This window comes from Cupressus sempervirens, chromosome 5, assembly GCF_028749045.1.
Source record: "Cupressus sempervirens isolate cs-2001-9-10 chromosome 5, ASM2874904v1, whole genome shotgun sequence".
Lineage (NCBI taxonomy): Eukaryota > Viridiplantae > Streptophyta > Pinopsida > Cupressales > Cupressaceae > Cupressus > Cupressus sempervirens.
Genome location: NC_143122.1, coordinates 275,491,155 through 275,505,245, shown reverse-complemented (window position 1 = coordinate 275,505,245; position 14,091 = coordinate 275,491,155). Strand labels below are relative to the sequence as shown.

Here is a 14,091-nt window from a genome sequence, read left to right as displayed (position 1 = left end):
TCTTCTTCTTCTTCTTCTTCTTCTTCTTCTTCTTCTTCTTCTTCTTCTTCTTCTTCTTCTTCTTCGTCCTCCTCCTCCTCCTCCTCCTCTTCTTCCTCCTCCATGTACTTTTTTGTTTCACACAATCCCCTTCACACTTGAGGTATTTCATGAGTTGGCGAGTTTCAAAGAAAGGAGGTAATGAAATCCTCTCATCACCTAAATGTAACAATCTAGCCCCACATTCTAATTGTATTTCCCAATCTCAAGATTTTACATCAATTCATGGTATTCTCTTAGTTCCATTTTCTTTAGAGGGCCTCCCATAATTTTCACCTTACTCAACTCTTGTATATCCTCCTGAATTTTGATCTTCTTCTTAAGAATTTTTGCAACATTACTAAAGACTTTCTACTTGATTTCTATTTTTTCTTTTCTCTGATTATTGCCTCTTAATAGAGAAATATTGAGAATAGAAGACTCATATAAGATATTAGAGTGAGAGAAAATGGGCTCAGAGTTAATGATTATTATGATGACCCATTTCAAAAGGATGTCCTTGGGCTTGTTCATTTGACTCTTTGCCTCATTGGTCACACCCCATCTTTTATCACACAATGGGTAAGTAAATTTAATTTTAAAAAAATCATACTTTCAATCTTTACCATGAGTATAATATTCATGGATAAACTAAATACTTAATCTATAATAAATACTATCATTAGTAGTTTTGGGTTTCTCAAAATCTAGTGCACCTTGAAACTTTGTAGTCTTTCTCTACCTTTTATGATATACTTTCTAATTTTAGTGCCCTTAGTAAAAAAATTTAAAAACAATAAATCATCAGAGAAATTAACATTATCTTTCCCACAAACCTTTGTAGTTAAACAAGAGAAGGGCTTCTAGATAATAGATTTATGACCAAGGTTTTGCATACTGTCGAGATTCACCTTTTCTAGACCTTTATGGATAGTACATAAGGTCATCTTGTATTCTCCAATATATTTCCTTTACAACTTTGACATGGTATCATTTAATAGAATAATTGTTAAGTCCTCTTGAAATATTTGTCATTCACCTTTTTTTTTCTTTTGAGTATTCCAATCCCCAATTTCCCAAATAGTCAATAACTTAATTTCCTTCCCTAAGTGTCTATTGAACTTTAGCATCCCTGAAAGTACCCATCCTTCGCCTACAATATTTCATTAGACTTAAGATTATGCAAGGAAATCTAGTCTTCCTTTGAATGATAGCAACAATGAGCTCTGAATCTGCTTCCACTATAATGTTCTCTATGCCATAATCCTAGAGAGTTTAGATTCCATGCTACATAGTAAGACCTTCAACATACTTATTAGAGTTTACACTTATATTTTTAGCAAAACCCACAATCATTTCCCCTGAACATTATTTCTCACTAAACCTCCTATTCCTGAAATTCCATAGTTTCCTTTAGAAATACATCAACATTTATTTCAACCAGTTAGTGTCAAGTAGGTACTATTTAGTTTCTTTACATTTCAATGTACTTGTCCAATTCAGATTGATGAGTCTTTGATTGATATTCTAGTTTTGCTTTACTCTAGTATCAATAAGAGTGGGAAATAAAATTCTCTTAGGATAAGTTGTAGCATTGAAATTTTCCTTGATAGATCTTTTCACTATATGAAGCAAGGCCTGAATCAATTTTCTCTTTTCTTTGAACGTCCTATTATTCCTCTCTTTCCATAGAGTGTAGGGTATGGTAGGAGGCACCTGAAATCAAAGATTAACAAGAACAGGGTGAGAAAGAGGGGAATTATTCTAAAAATATAGATCATTTGAGGAATAGTTCCCAGCATGGCCTATTAAGCCTAAAGAGATTGGAACACTAAACCCCATAATTCATAAGAAAAACTACAATGTATAAAGTTAAGATCTATGGATTCCTTCTCTTTTTGGCATAGAAGACATCCATTAGGGAGCATAAACCCTCTTCTAGATAGATAATTGAGGGTAGGAATTTTTTTGTGAGCAACCACACCCCCCACCCCCCACCCCCAACCCCCAAAAAAAAAAAAAAAGTCGATCTTTGGAGTGAGCTTTGAAATTCCAACCATATTCTAGAGAAGGTTTGTCTCAACATTCATCCCTGGAGATAGAAAGCCATTTTGATTGAGAAAGAACCATCTATCTTCCATGTCTGAGTGGAAAAACAAAGTACTAGGGATCATCTTTACCAAATCACTAACATCATCCCTTGTAATGTTTGTAATTCTTCTAATTCCTCTATACCTATCCCAAAGTTCATATAAATCAACCAATTTAGATTTTTGCTCTTGCCATGCCAAGTACCACTCCACCTTTTTACCTAATGTTCTCACAAGCCAATCCTAGATAATAGAGTTTGAGAACACATCCTTAAGTTGACTTTCTTGCTTCCACACTTCTAACTAGAAGAAGGATTCTTGGCCATTACATTTGAGCCTTCTTCTACACCTTCTAAGGGTACCTTCAATTATTACTCATGTTGCATACAACTAAATATATCATTATTAATATTTTTCTCAACATTAAATAACTCATTTATGTCTTTCATATTCACATTGCTAACTTATACAAATAAAATATTGCATGATTTCAATCATGTGAGTAGACCATACCATGTACAACATAATTTTTTTGTTACTTGCAGATCCAAACTTACAATTCTTTAGAAAATTACAAAGAAAATATTAATGGCTTTCAAATATGTATTGTATAACACACCACTTACAACATAATATTTTGTCACATACAAGACCTTCTTTATTATTATTTGGAGCTTGTTTATTTGAAAGTTCCATTTATTGCATTGAAATTTCTAAAGTGTTTCAAGTAAAGGTAATTTGAATATTTTGTAACTTTGGAATCCTACTTTGTAAAGAAAGTCCTTAAATTATTCCTTTGTTCTTTCCTTTCTACCCATGCAACTAGCCATCATTGTGATATCAAACAACTTGCCTCTTGATCCCATCTTTCTTCTCAATGACTACCTAAACAACTAATTCCTTCTCATCCTCCAGTATTGCCTCAAAAACTCTATAAGATTTTTATGTACATTGCTCATCATCCTACTCATGTGAAATCCCTTATGTCGATAAAAAGGAAAAAAATTATTATGTTTTGGATGTCTATTATCTAATATATATTTAATCAGAACTAAAAAAGGCCAACAAAAAACTTTACATTAAAATAAAAACAAAAGTTTATTATATTTCTAATTGAACTTCAGCATAACTATAAACTATAGATTTAACTTAGCCTAACCTAATACCAAATTTAAACATAATTCTTATTTAACTATAATATTATTTCTTATTGAATTATATAATTAATTATAATAATATATGAAATAAGTTTACAAACTTATTTAATTTAATATTTTAAAATTATATACTAATTTAAAGCCAAAATTACAACTTAAAGAAATGAGTCAACGCCATTTTTTAAGACAATGCAAGTATTTCTTGATGAAATTATGAAAATATTTTTTTTACAAGTATTTATAAAATTGTACTTGATAACCTATATTTTGATGATGAGGAAACATTATTATATAAGGAAGGTAATAAATATATTATCAAGAATATAAAATATTTTATATTCTTTGTTTCTCATGAAAATAAAAAATATTTTTGATTATTCAATCTTCATACAATTTATAGTACTATGGTTATAGTTAGACATAAAAATGAAAATAAATAATTCAAATGACAAGTGTACAATAAATTTTACACAAAATCATAAAAAGATAGAACCTTATCTTTATATAATTTTTAATTTTTAATTATACAAAATTCAAATATCCACATATACATAATTACTCGTGATTCATACAACTAAATTTCTCAGTATTATATTTTAAAATTTTGTTGCACATATTAACATCAACACCAAATAACCCATTTATGTCATTATGTTCACAATGCTAGCTTATACTTATAAAAAATATTGCATGGTTTCAGCTATTTGAATGAACCATATCACTTACAGCACAAATTTTGTGACACAGGAATCCCAACTTATTATTTTTTAGAAAACTACAAATAAAATATTGACTGCTTTCAATTATGTATAGTGGAACAAACCACATACAACATAATGTTTTGTCACATACAAGACTTTATTTATTATTATTTGGAACTTGTTTAACCTATATTTCCATTTCTTGCTTAGAAATTTCTATAAGTGTTTGAAGGAAAGGTAACTTGAAGATTTTGTAGCTTTTGAATCCTACTTGGTAAAACAAGTCCTTAAATTCTTCCTCAGTTCTTTCCTTTCCACCTATGCAAGCAGCCATCATTGTGATATCAAATAGTAATCCAGCTTGCCTCTTCATCCCTTCTTTCTTATCAATAACTACATCAGCAATTAATACCTTCCCATCCTCTGGTATTGCCTCATAACAATTCTTTAAAATCTTTATACATTGTTCATCATTCCAATCATGCAAAATCCACTATATAGATAACAATGAAACATTTTATTACACAGCCATTTGAAAACTCAACTTTAATTTAACTTTAATTTCAATAAAAGAAACAATGAAACATTTTATTAGACAGCCATTTGAAAACTCAACTTTAACTTAACTTTAATTTCAATTAAAGAAACTTTAAAAAGTAAAGATACCTTCATAAAAATGGCATCTGCTGAAGGAATTTTTTCGAACATATTACCTTCCACGTTCTCGATTCCTGCAATGTTAAATCTCTATGAATAAAAAAAAATTTGTATTTGTGATCAAATTTGTGAGCATCTTCTAATGTTATAATTGCTAACATGTAAGTTGTGATTTCTGAGAATCAATGAAAATTTAGAGATACAAGATTGATACCGACCTTGTATAAGAGCAGCAGTCCTTATAACATGAGGAAGGTCAAAATTGATGCCATGAATGTGCGGATATTCTTCCACATTACAGACATTGCAGAGCCAACCCCTCCTGCGACATCCACTACACTCTTGAAGCTCTTAAACCCATCATAAAACTTTACCACATAAGCCATTATAGGGCTAGTATCGCTAGCCATGCCCTCGTTGAAAATCCTGTTTGGTTCAGGATTGTTGCTCATGTACTCAAATAAGTTCATCCCATGGGCTTTCGTGAATGCATGGACACCATCTATGACAGAGTCATGGAGATGCTGATAAGCATCTACTACACACTTTACATTAATGGCCAACACTGTGGGTGCACATGATTTTTGGGCACCATTTTTCACCAGAATCTTAGAGAGGCTAGTGAGGCCATACTTGAATTGGGGAGTCCCACCATAATCTACTGTGCTCTCTTCCGAGAAGACATTAATGGAAGCCAAAAGCCTCATGATTCTAAACAAGTACTCAGTATGGGCAGGTTTGTGTGTGGAAGTAGAAATATGTGAAGCAATTTGCTCCACAGTTAGGAGATTATCACCACCATGGATGGCAATAATGTCAGGAATGTTAAGCAAAATAGCAGCCCGAAGTGTCATGGGCTTGGCTGCTGAAAGAATGATTTCATAGAGTGCGAGATGTGCTTCCATGGAAGACTTTGAAGAAGCCATAGTTTGCCTCATCTAATACAAATTACTTTGTCAATTTATAGAAAAGTCATGGGCACAGGAACAAGGAAATGTCGGTCATTAATGAAAAATGTCACAGTAAACCATTTATTGGCTGATCTAAAACGTGAATGACGCCTTTCTAATGGTTTCTAAACGTATCAATGCAGGAAAACGTGATTTATGATATTCATGCTCAATTATTACCATGCCCAATCGGTTGTCTAATCATAGACGCATTTGTTGATCTTTCCAGCTCGACCAGGCAATCTGATCTTTTACTTTGAATATTATAATATTTTCATAAAGAACACCTTCATTCACTATTAATGGACATCTATGAGGTGTTTGTCAAGAACATTGTATTGCCTGCAACTTAGCCAATTTGTGCACTGAAGCATCATCATCAGCGGGACCCTACTGATAACCAATTCAACACTTCTAGTTTCTCTAGATTTCCTTTCCCGTGATATTTTTCTAACGTTCTTCATGTTGTCTTCATATTCTAAATTTTCTTGCTCGTGCTTATGATTATTTGGGAGAAATGTATTTATTTAATTATTTGAGCTTTATAGTGTAAAAATTTGAGTACAATATATAACTTAATATATGATAGATTTTGGAAAATTTATGTCTTTAATATTTATGAGGACCTTAATTAATATTTTTATTTATGAGCATTTGGTTATCTTCAATAAGTGTTGAACTAGATCAATTTAGAAAAACCTATTGTTACATGTTGAAGAACTAGCTTAGGTATAGATAATGACCAAATGCAATATTCTCATTTGAAGAATTGAAGGAAAGCATAGCATGATAGAGAAATGACATCTTCTTCACTTTTCATTGGTTTTTACTACTCAAGAACATCTAATGCATTTCTATAGAACATCTTTCTCTAAGTAATTGTCTTGATAAATTTTACATGACGAGACCTTGCACTCCTAGAGTTATGGGTAATTTTTTTTTTTTTTTTTTGTGAATAATCATTCTTAAATAATGAATCACTACATTAGACATATGTATGTGGTACCTTGGAATGGATCAACTAATTTCCACAATGGCTCCAAATTTAAATTTAATTTTGTTATGAAAAATTTACAGTTGCTAGTGATTTATTAATGTTGAATTTCTCATATTTTAAAACCTATGAATTTATTTGTATAGGTTTGATTTTCCTTTGTTCAATTTCATTTTAAAAAGATAAAAACATAGCTCCTTCCACACATATATTATTTTGTGTACTCTTTTTATCCTTTAATACATTGATTATTGCATTAATGCACTAGTTCCCATTCAGAAATTGTGGAAGATTGTTTTTCTTTTTTCCCTAAGACACGATGCTACACTTCTATCCATTCCAGATATTCCAAGCACACACATTTTGTCTTAATCATCATTTCACCATGCTTCCATTAAAAAATTGCAACATTTCAGTGTAGCTATGTTACAGGTAAATTCCAGTCATGTGAGAGATAAAAGGTCTCTATTGTTTTACATTCATTTATAAGCATTTGGTTATCCTCAATGGATGTTGAATTAGATCAATTTAAAAGAACTTGTTGCTATATGTTGAAGAACGAGCTAAGATATATAGATAAAGATCAAATGTAATATTCTCATTTGAAGAATTGAAAGAAAACATGAGATGATAGAGAATTGACATCTTCTTCATATTTGATTGGTTTTTAGTACTCAAGAATCTTGATCCTTAGATAGCCACCAAAGGATCTTGAGTTTTAATTGCATTTAAGAAACGATTTGGTTGTGTGAAAAATAAATCACAAATTAAAAAAAAAAAATTTCTTGGCACATGAAGGTGCCGAGTGACAGTTTTGCTTAGCACCTTAAGGAGCCAAGTGGCAGGAGGGTGCCGAGTGAGCTCGGCACTCAAAGGGAAACTCGACACCAATGGATGCTGAGTGAGCTCAGCTTCAACTGTAGAGAAAATACCAAGTCGAGTGACTAGGTTTATAATGCAAATAATTTCACTATTAAAACCAGAGAGCCAAAACTTAAAATATTCAACAATAATCTTCTCAAATGCAACAAATAAGGGAAGAGCAATGGATTCATGTATGCCTTCTTGTTTTCTATTCAACTTTGAATTAAAAAATTACAAAATCTGGGAGCATTCGGCTTAAACTAGGAAAACCTTAAAATAACCCTAAAAATTTAAACTGATAAAACTTCAAACTTTAAACTCCAAACTTGTAGCTCTAATGGCTACATACAATAACACCTGGAGCAATCACTGCTTCTCAGGTCGAAACCAATAAACTACAAATTTACAGAATGACCAGAGAAGAAATGCATGCATTTGCAGGCATGAAATGAACTTCCTTCTATCTCTGCACTCTGACAACTAGATCTGCTGATCACTTCTTTTTCTCTGCAACTTCTAATCTCTTCAACTGGCTCTCACTCATTGTTTGATCAAATGAATCTAATCATTCCCTTTTTTCTTCTGACCTAAAACATTTTTCCCTCTCATTTTTTCAAACTCACCTACCGGCAATAAATTTTTTGAATGTTCTGCAATTCATCAGGTGGTAGGTGGGCGTTTGGCTCCAAGGGCAAGACAACCACTGCATTAAATTCCAACACTCCCCCTTTGTCCTGAGCCAAAAAAAATAAGGATCACTGCTAATCCACATCAACTACACAAAGACACTCTCTTAGGTGTACAAAAGTTCCAATGCCTAATGGCTTTGTGAAAATGTCTACTAGCTACTGCTTAGACTTACAAAATTTTATTTTGATATCCCCATTCTCCACCAACTCTCTGATAAATTTATATCTAATCTCAATATGTTTTCTTCTCCCATGGAAGACTAGATTCTTAGACAATGTAATAGATGAGATGTTGTCATAATAAATTGTGGTTCCATCCTCTTGCCTTTCATTCAAATCTGTCAAGATCCTTCTTAACCAAATAGCTTGACATGTTGCTGCATTTGCTGTTATATACTTAACCTCTACTATAGATTGAGAAACAATAGGTTGCTTTTTGGATGCCCATGAAATTGCACCCGATCCCATATGGAACATGTATCTGGAAGTGCTCTTCCTATCATCTAAACTTCCAACCCAATCACTATTAGTATAACCTATCAACTTAAATTCATTTGCTGCAGTATACAAAATCCCAAATCCTTTCGTACCTTTCACATAACTTAGGATCCTTTTTTCTGCTTGGCAATGGGAATCCTTTGTTGTTTCCATAAATCTAAAATGAGATTTACTACATGCATCAAGTCTGGCCAAGTTGCAGTCAAATACATTAAACTTCCAACCATACTCTTGTATAGTATCAGATCCACTCTCTTGCTAGAGTCTTCCTTGCTCAACTTCAGACCTAATGCTATTGGTGTGGGGGCTGCCTTACTATTTTGTATTTTGAATCTCTCCAAGATCTGCCCTACATATTTTTCTTGAGAGATGAAGATGCCATTATGCATTTGTTTTACTTCTATGCCTAGAAAGTACTTCAAGAGACCTAGGTCTATCATTTCAAACTCATTTTTCATGGCCGCTTTGAACTCACCAATTAGAGCCTTGTTATTACCAGTAAAAATCAAATCATCTACATACAAGACAACAACCAATACATTTCCATTTTCTGCCTTGATGTAGAGAGTAGGCTCACTATTACTTTTGCTAAAGTCATTTATCATCAAATATGAGTCAATTCTACTGTATCGTGCTCGTGGAGCTTGTTTGAGCCCATAAAGAGCTCTCTTCAATCTATATACTTTTTGTTCTTCACCTACAACTTCATAACTAGGTGGCTGCTCCACATAGACTTCTTCTTTCAATATACCATTTAGGAAGGCAGACTTCACATCCAGTTGAAATACCTTCCATTTGTGTTGAGCTGCAATTGCTATGACAACATACACTATTTCCATTCTTGCAACCAAGGCATATGTCTCATCATAATCTCTACCATACTGCTGTTTGTACCCTTTGACTACCAACCTTGCCTTATGCCTATCAATCTTGCCTTCAGCATTGCATTTGGTCTTGTAGACCCATTTCACTCCAATCACTTACTTTTTTGGAAGCAATTCAGTTAGCTCCCATGTCTCATTCCTTTCTATAGCATCTATCTCCCCATCTATGGCTTTACACCATTTCTTCTCCTTAATAGCTTCTTCAAAATATATTGGATCACTATGAGAAAATAATGCAAAATTAACACTCTCATCATAATCTTCATACTTTTAATCTTGGTATATCTCCCTAAGAATCTTGGTATTTCTTGGTAATAGGGAGGAGAGTGGGATTAGAATCTTCACTGCTGCTGCTTTGCTGACCAAATCGATCTTCATTGTTACTCAGCACTGGCACTCGGTCATGCTTAGAGGAGCTCGACAATGACTAAGGCTACTTGCCTTTTATTCTATCTGCTCCTTCTTCTTGCTGTTCATCAGCATCCTCCTCACTCATAATTGGTATTTTACTTGAGATGCTTGGTCATTCATCAGTTAGTCCATACCATGACTGATTTTCAAGAAATTCTACATCTCTTGAGAGAATCATCTTGTTGTTCAATGGGTCATACAATCTGTATGCCTTTGATTCTGAGTTGTACCCTATGAAGATGCACTTCACACCTTTGTCATCCATTTTCTGCCTTTTCTCTTTAGGCACATGTGCATATGCAACACATCCAAACACCCTTAGGTGTTCAACTATCCATCTTCCTCATGACCATGCTTCCATTGGAATTCTATCATGGACTGCCTTTGTAGGACACCCATTAATTAGGTAAATTGCTATTGCTGTAGCCTCTCCCCAATATTTAGTTGGGAGACCTTTCTCTTTTGTCATGCTCCTTCCCATTTCAACAATGGTCATGTTCTTTCTTTTAGCCACTCCATTCTGCTATGGTGTATAGCTAGTTGTGAGCTCTTTCATTATACCATGTTTCCTGCAAAAAATTATAAAAGAATTGGAGGTATACTCCCCTCCTCTATCTGATCTTAGGACTTTGATATAGTGTCCACATTCTCTTTCAGCTAGGGCTTTGAACTCGAGAAACTTATCAAATGCTTCAGATTTAGATTTAAAAAAAAAACTCATGTCCTACGACTAAAACCATCAATAAATGTCATGAAATAAGTTCTCCCCCCAATGGAAGTAACTTGCATAAGACTGACTAGGTTAGTATGCACTAACTCTAATGGATATCTAGCCCTCCTAGAATTTTCAAAATTAAAGGGAAGCCTATGTTGCTTACCCAAAATACAAGCCTCACATTTGTCACATGAATTTCCTATTCATGGCAAACCTTCTACCATTCTTTTATTTGACAACAAATTTAAACCAGCATAGCCAAGACGACCATACCTGAGATGCCATAGCTGTGAAGGGTCTTCAATCACACTCCTTAGAGCTGATTGTGTGTGAGGTGCAGCACCAAATTGAGATGAGAAACATGTCTCTATCCTCAAGGGAAACATTCTATTCTTTGTCATTTGAATTGTTGCAAGTAAGTTCTTGCTCCCATCCTTTTCATGAATGAAACATGTGTCGTTCTCCATCAGCACTTTGTATCCATTTTGAATGAGTTGACCAATGCTCATCAAATTGTGCTTCATACCAGGGGCAAAATACACATTTTGTTTTTCCTTCTTCTCACCTTGCTTGGTGCAGACCATAATAAATCTTTTTTCTACTATTGGTAGGGTTCCATTATTACCCATTTTAATCTCAGAGTTGAAACTTTTGTCAATGAATGAAAACAAGGTTTCATTACCACTCATGTGGTTGCTACATCCATTGTCGAGGTACCAAACCTCAGGACTTCCTTCTTCACCAACATTACACATGATGAAGGTAGTGGCATCGTTTCCACTTCCCATGTTCACATCAGCCACATTTGCTTGTCCTGACCGATCATTTTGCTTCTTCTAGCATTCACTTGCATAATGCCCATACTTATGACAATAGTAGCATTCTAAATTACTCCTATTTGAGTTTTAGTTTTTCTTACCTCCTCTTGAAGTATTTTGTGAGCTACTTGCTCCATCTGCTCTTCTTGAGCATTCTACTACATCATTTCTTTGTCCTCCATTACCTCAGCCTCTGCCTCTGGAGTTTCTGCCTGAGCCATTTCTTCCTCTCCCCCTTCCTCTTGGATTTGACTAAACTTTGAATGCTTGCTCTTGGGAAGAAGAAGATGCAGATTTGTTGATCCTATGCTCATGGGTTTGAAAAGTACCCATCAACTCATCCATTGTCAAAATAGTGAGGTCTTTTGCCTCTTCTATGGTCATGACCAAATTGTCATATTTATGAGGTAAAATCCTCAATATCTTTTCCACTATCCTCTCCTCTTGATAGTCTTCTCCATTTGACTTTAGTTGTTAATCACATTGGAGGTCCTTGAACTAAAATCTACAACTAATTCATTTTCCTTCATCTGAACGTTCTCAAACTAACTCCTTATATTTTGTAGCTTTATTGTATGGACTTTATCAGTCCCCTTGAAGTTCATCTCAAGGATATCCCAAGCTTCCTTTGCATAATTTGCTACTGCAATTTTGGGGAATGCTATCTCTCTCATTGCTGCTTCAATAAGACTTAATGCCTTAGCATTGTTCCTCCTTGACTCTTTCAAATGAGTCTTTTGATTATTAGTAAGAGTAGCATACTGAGTTGGGTCTGTCACATCATTGAATCCATTAACTACAAACTCCCATAAATCATTTGCAACCATAATGGTTTTCATCTTCTTTGCCCATGTATCATAATTTTGTCCATTGAAGGGTGGTGGCTGCTGCCATATCTTTTCTACATCTCCTGCCATGATAAATATCCCAGAAAAAATTGCCCTAACTCACTATGGATGTGGGGCTTTAAGGCTCTGATACTATGTGAAAAATAAATCACAAATTAAAAAAAAATATTGCTCAGCACGTGAAGGTGCCGAGTGATAGTTTTGCTCAGCACCTTAAGGAGCCAAGTGGCAGGAGGGTGCCGAGCTAAAGGAGCCGAGTGAGCTCGACATTCAAAGGGAAACTTGACACCAATGGATGCTGGGTGAGCTCAGCTTCAACTGTAAAGAAAAGACCAAGCTGAGTGACCAGGTTTATAATGTGAATAATCTCACTATTAAAACTAGAGAGACAAAACTTAAAATATTCAACAATAATCTTTTCAAATGCAAAAAATAAGGGAAGAGCAATGGATTCATGTATGCCTACTTCCTTTCTATTCAACTTTGATTTAAAACATTTCAAAATCTGGGAGTATTCAGCTTCAACCAGGAAAACCCTAAAATAACCCTAAAACTTTAAAATGATAAAACTTCAAACTTTAAACTCCAAACTTGTAGCTCTAATGGTTGCATACAATAACACTTGGAGCAATCACTGCTTCTCAGGTCGAAACCAATAAACTACAAACTTACAGAATGACCAGAGAAGAAATACGTGCATCTGCAAGCACGAAATGAACTTTCTTCTATCTCTGCACTCTGACGATTGGATTTTTTGATCACTTCTTTTTCTCTGCAACTTCTAATCTCTTCAACTAGCTCTCACTCTCTATCTAGTCAAATGAATCTAATCATTCCCTTTTTTCTTCTGACCTAAAACATTTTTTCCTCTCATTTTTTTGAACTCACTTATCGACAATAAATTCTTTGAACGTTTTGCAATCCGTCAGGTGGTAGGTGGGAATTTGGCTCCAAGGGCAAGATAATCACCATATTAAATTCCAACAGATTGACCATAATTCAAAATGGGCACGATCTGAAAAGAAATGGTCACAATTGTTGACATAAAATTTTAACAGTTAGATTAGGAAGTACATCATTGGCGATTTGACATCAAATCCATTATCATTTCATGCCAAGCTCTTCTCATCCTATGACCACCTTGATCCGATTTGAGTCACCAAAAAAATTGTGCTGAGTGTTTATCCAAAGAATAGATCCAAATCCATCTTTAGGAAAATAGTTGTGGTTAAATATAATAGACAGACACTCTTCAACGACAGTGTAGTTGGGCCATTCAGTGCATGCATCAATTACATATAAGCAATATCCCAAGAAGTCACCATTATCATCGGTACCACATACCCCATGATCATAGCAGTAAGAATCATCGTGCATCTCCTGACAGTCACCATCGTCATGACAGGATTCATTGCAGTTGACCTGAGCTTCTACCATACCTAGTGCAATCATCAAGAGGAAAATGAGGGACCAAAAAACATTCATTTGAGCATTACTTTCATTGATACCAAAAAACTGCACAGGTTGAAGCTGAGGAGATTTGGCAAGGATTGGTAAGAGTTGTGTGTCATTGGTAGCGCTGAAGGAATAATGATGTCTCTTAGGAACAATGTCAGATCAGGTTGGATGAATGTCGATCTATACTAATCAGATGAATGTTGCATATTGGAAGTCATTGCAGATGTCAATGGTGTTCCATGTGAAAATGTTTTCTCGCCATTGATCCCATAATTTATCGATCTCTAAACCAAACAAAAATTCACACAATTTCACGAAGAGTTGAAGAAGCAAAACTAG

General features: G+C 34.3%; 1 pseudogene across 1 annotated transcript; it reads right to left on the bottom strand.

Annotated features, from left to right (window-relative positions):
* Positions 1 to 3,942: 3,942 nt before the first annotated feature.
* On the bottom strand, positions 3,943 to 5,583 carry LOC149555645 (caffeic acid 3-O-methyltransferase 3-like; annotated as a pseudogene). Its single transcript, XR_016364532.1, has 3 exons — positions 4,842 to 5,583; positions 4,633 to 4,697; positions 3,943 to 4,459 (listed from the first exon to the last, which is right to left on the bottom strand). The product of XR_016364532.1 is annotated as a caffeic acid 3-O-methyltransferase 3-like (transcript).
* Between the last annotated feature and the right edge of the window lie 8,508 nt (positions 5,584 to 14,091).